This window comes from Melanerpes formicivorus, unplaced genomic scaffold, assembly GCF_026170545.1.
Source record: "Melanerpes formicivorus ecotype bairdi unplaced genomic scaffold, bMelFor1.0.p_v2 SCAF_103, whole genome shotgun sequence".
NCBI lineage: Eukaryota > Metazoa > Chordata > Aves > Piciformes > Picidae > Melanerpes > Melanerpes formicivorus.
The window spans coordinates 1,045,523-1,050,318 of record NW_027142455.1 but is presented as its reverse complement, the minus strand read 5'-3'; the positions used below and the strand labels follow the sequence as shown (position 1 = coordinate 1,050,318).

Here is a 4,796-nt window from a genome sequence, read left to right as displayed (position 1 = left end):
CTGCGGAGGACAGCATGGATCCCAACACAGGAAAGAGGGAGGGCAGGATTTTGAGGCTCGTTTTGAGTCTCTCCATAAAGGAGATCAAATGGAAGAAGCAATTTGGTGCTAAAAGCTTTTTCCCTTTAGGTTTTACCCCAGCAATGTTTTCCTTAGTTTTGATTTGCCTCAGGAGGCAGCGGCTTGCAGCTGCATGGAACAGCCTGTGTCTGCTGGGAGGGTCTCGGTAGGGTCCTGAAGCTGCTGGGGGTGCTGGGGGGGTTAGGGGGCTCTGTGGAGTTCCAGCTTCTGAGGTCTCACAGGATTTAGGGAGGTCTCCCTCTGGTTTTCAGTGTCCGTGCAGCCCCCTGCCCCCCCGGCCATGTCTCTCCTGGCATGCAAGGGAGAGCTGGGGGCACCTAAAGGGCTTCATAAGGTGACAAAGGGGCCGGGGGACATGTAAACGGGTCTCGGGGCACCAGGGTGGCACCGCCCTCCCCGCTGCGGCGCCGACCTCTCCAAGATGGTGCCACCCTCCCCGCGACGGCACCCGCCTTCACCAAAATGGCGCCGACCTCTCCAAGATGGCACCACCCTCCCGCGACGGCACCCGCCCTCACCAAAATGGCGCCGACCTCTCCAAGATGGCACCACCCTCCCGCGACGGCACCCGCCCTCACCAAAATGGCGCCGACCTCTCCAAGATGGCGTCACCCTCCCCGCGACGGCACCCGCCCTCACCAAAATGGCGCCGACCTCTCCAAGATGGTGCCACCCCCCCCCGCGACGGCACCCGCCCTCACCAAGTTGGCTCCACCCTCGCCCCGTCGGCTCCGCCCTCAGCAGCACGGCGCCTGCCGGCTGCGGGCGGCAGTTGTTCTGTGGCAGCTGCAGGACTCTGCCGTGGGTCCGTGAGTGGGGGGCAGCGGGCGGGGGGCACCGGTGAATCAGCGGGGGGCGGTGAGGGGCGATCGGGAAGCGGCCGAGGGGGAGCAAACAAGCAGCAGGGGGCGGCGGGGTCCGGCGGCAGCGGCTGGGGTGGGGGTGGTTGTGCAGCGCGCGGCAGGGCTCTGCTCCCAGCCTCACAAAGTGTTCTCCCAATCCCTCCCAGGGCTCCCAGGAACAGTGAGAGACCTCTAACCCCAACCCTCCCACGCCCCCTGCCTTCTCCCTCTCCCTCCTACTGCCTCTCAGTCCGACCCAGCTCCTCCCAGGGTCCCTCCCAATTCCTTCCGATCCCCTCCAGGCTGGGCTGGTGGGCGTGGTCTGTTGGACCGGTGGGCGTGGTCTGTTGGACCGGTGGGCGTGGTTTATGGGCCAACAGTGACCCCGCTAGGGACTGGGCTTGGTGGTTTGGGGGGGGCGGAGGTCGGGGGGGATGGGGGGTGGAGGGGTGGGGTTGGGGGGTGGATGCGGGGGAGGTTCCCCCATCCTCTAAAGGACACTATGGGGACTCCCACCCCAAAATTAACCCCCCCCCCTGCATCACCCCTCCCGACCGTCCCCAGCTGATGTGTGAGCTGGGGAGCTGCAGCCTCAGTGGCGTCTACAGGGCCATGCTGGAGGAGATGGGGAGCAAGAGACCGGCCCCAATTGCTCCCGGTGAGAGACCCACCCCCAAATTAACACCCCCTCCCATGAGTCCCCTTCCCCCCCCCCAAAAAAAACCCTCCTAAATTAAACCCCTAAGAACCAACCCCCCCTCCCAAGAACCTCCTCCAAGCTCCTCAGGACCCCTGCCACCTCTAGACCCCTCCCCAGATTAAAGCCCCCCAAAATTACACCCCCCCAAGACCTCCTCCAAGCCACCCAGGATTCACCCCCAGGACCCCACAAGACCCCCTAGGATCTCCCCAAATTAACCCCTGCCCAAGACCCGTCCAAGATCTCTCAGGACACCTCCCAGTCCCTTCCAATCCTTCCCAGTCCCCTCCCAATACCCTCCCTGTCCCTCTCAATCCCTTCCCAATCCCTTCCCAGTTCCTCTCGGTACCCTCCATGTCCCCCCCCGAGGTGCTGTGTGCTGCAGGCTGACTTCAGTGACCAGCAGAGGGCGTGGCTGAGCACCCTCCAGTCCTGCATCACTTCAGCCTTCACCCAGGGACACCCCCCCGGCCTGGAGGATACCACAAATATTGAACCCCCCTGCTCTGGGCCCCCCAAAACTAGCCCAGGAAGGTGTTTGGAACCCCCGAAATCATCTTGGGGGACCTTTAAATCACCTCGGGGGGAGTGGGAACACCAAAAATCATCTTAGGGACCTCAGGACCATCCTGGAGGGGGTGGGGACCCCCAAATCATCCCGGGGGTGGGGATTTCATCTTTGGGGGGGTGGGGCTTCAAAGAGCCCTTCCTTGCCCCCTTTAAAACCTTCTCTTCCCTGCAGCTCCCTAAACGTCCTTGGTCAGTTTTGGGGTGCAGAGGGTTCTGGGGGGGTGCCTCAGAACTGGAAGTGCTGGAGGTGGTTCTGGGGGTCCCCGGGAACAGGAACTGCTGCGACTGTGCAGCTGCTGCCCCTGCCTGGGCCAGCATCAACCTGGGCATCACTCCGTATCCAGTGCTCTGGTATCTATCGGTGAGGGGAAGGGGGAGGGACCCCAAAAATCCTTGGGGGGGACCCCAAATATTTATTAGAGCACCCCACGCACCCTAACCCTTCAGTATTCTAATGACATCAGAAGGAGCAGAGCTCACTGAGGTTCATGGTTCATGGATCCTGTAGCAGCACCAGGGCTCAGTCCCCTCAGGCAGCAGTTACGGTTCCTTGTTCTGAAGCAGTGATCATGGACGGTGCAACCATCCATCTCACTTGGCAGGTGTAGATGGTTGGTGCCAGATTGGCCTCTTCCCACAGAACTGGCCCCTGGAAAATCCACTGGGGCTGCAGTGAGGCCTCTGCCCCCCAGCTGCGCAGCAGGCACAGAGCTGATGCAGGCAGTAGGTCAGGCAGAGCAATCTATGGCTCAGGCTGGGGGTTAGTGTGAGGATGGGGACTAGGTGCATGCATTAGAGCAAGTATTAGCAGGTCATATCTGCATGGCAGGATACAAGAGAACCTGACCCTGCAGCTGTCTGGTTAACTAGTGTGAGAAATGAACTCACTGCTGAAATTTATAACGAGTTTATCATAAAATAAAGGCAACACAGCGCTGGGCGCAGAGGGAGCTTGCTAGAGGCACCCCAACAACACGAGGTGAACTTATAGTGATGGCAAACAGACATAGTCATATTCAAACAGACATATTCCCCAGCACGCTCCCAGCCCTCTCCATCAGGACAGACAAAACCTGCACTTTTGACCTGGCCAGTCTTTATTCCTGTTGGCGCCTCACCTTTCTCTCCCAATACACAGGAATGAACCCCACACAATACAGACCATACCCAACCAATCAGCCCAAGGATCGAGCCCCACGCTCCCCAGTAATTCCCCTTGCGAAAGCCAAATATTAAAAACAACTTCTCACACTACTGCAACTATTTCATCATGAGCAGCAGCAGCAACCTGGGAAAGGAGCTCCGTGTCAGGATGGGGCTTGGCTAAGCAGCTGATTGTCAGCTGCCCTCTAAAGGAAAGACTCTGTTCAGGATAGGGACTGTGCCAGCTGGCAGGAGGGGAGCTGCGTTTGCTGCTTGTGCCCAGCGCTGCCTCCTGCCCTTCTCTCCTCTTTCTGCAGCCCCACAGCATCCTTCAGGCCCTCTGAGCAGCAGTGCAGCAAGAGGAGCCCCAGAATGCTCCGTGCCCTGGGTCAGAGAGCAGAGCCCTTGAGGATGTGTGGGCAGCCCTGGGGCCAGTGCTGGGGCAGGGGACCCCTTGCAGGCGCTGAGGGGTGCCCGGGGCTGGCTTCTCAGTGCAAAGATGGTGGCCAGGCCCTGGCAGCCTACAGCTCCCATGGTGCACTGCGTGGAGCGGCCGTGGCTGTCTCGCAGAGCAGCCGGCAGCGATCGCGCCTCGTGGGCGGGAGTGGGCGGGGCTCGTATTGCTGAAAAGCCAATGGGAGGCTCTGCTCGACGATTGGCCAATGAGCGCAGGGGGCGTGGTCAGCGGGATTGTTTGAGCCCCTGCCTTGGAAGCAGCGGTGAGCGGCGCTCCAGTGCCCAAAGGGCAAAGACAGAGGGATGGGGACGGCTGCGGGGACAGCGTGCGGGAGCTGCGCGACTGAGGCAGCATGCCGGAGGTGGCGGTGGAAGCGCCCTGGGCAATGTTGGGTTCGGGTCCCGGGGAGCATTATGGGGCTGGGGATCAGGGGTCAGGTTGTAGAGGGGCTCTGGGGACCCGCGGTGGGGGTCGGAGCGTTTGGGTGGTTGTGAGGACCCACAGGGGATGTAGGATCTTTCCGGATGGGGAGAACACATAGGGCTGGGGGGGATTCTAACGGCAGCTCTGGCGGCACTGGCAGCAGTTAGGGCAGGCAGTGCTTGGGAGCAGGCTCCGGGCTCGAGAGGTAAAGAATTACATAGAATTAGAATAAACCAGGTTGGAAGAGACCTTCAAGATCATCACATCCAACCCATCAACCAATCCAACCCACCCAAACAGCTAACCCATGGCACCAAGCACCCCAACAAGTCTCCTCCTGAATACCTCCAATGACGGCGACTCCACCACCTCCCCAGGCAGCCCATTCCAATGGGCAATCACTCTCTCTGTATAGAACTTCTTCCTAACATCCAACCTAAACCTCCCCTGGCACAGCCTGAGACTGTGTCCTCTTGTTCTGGTGCTGGCTGCCTGGGAGAAGAGACCAACCTCTGCCTGGCTACAACCTCCCTTCAGGTAGTTGTAGAGAGTAATAAGGTCACCCCTGAGCCTCCTCTTC

General features: G+C 60.3%; 1 long non-coding RNA gene across 1 annotated transcript; it reads left to right on the top strand.

Moving 5' to 3' along the window:
- Positions 1 to 842: 842 nt before the first annotated feature.
- Positions 843 to 2,234, top strand: LOC137455650 (uncharacterized). Its single transcript, XR_010990862.1, has 3 exons — positions 843 to 886; positions 1,488 to 1,581; positions 1,993 to 2,234. It is a non-coding gene; the product is annotated as an uncharacterized lncRNA (long non-coding RNA).
- Positions 2,235 to 4,796: the final 2,562 nt, after the last annotated feature.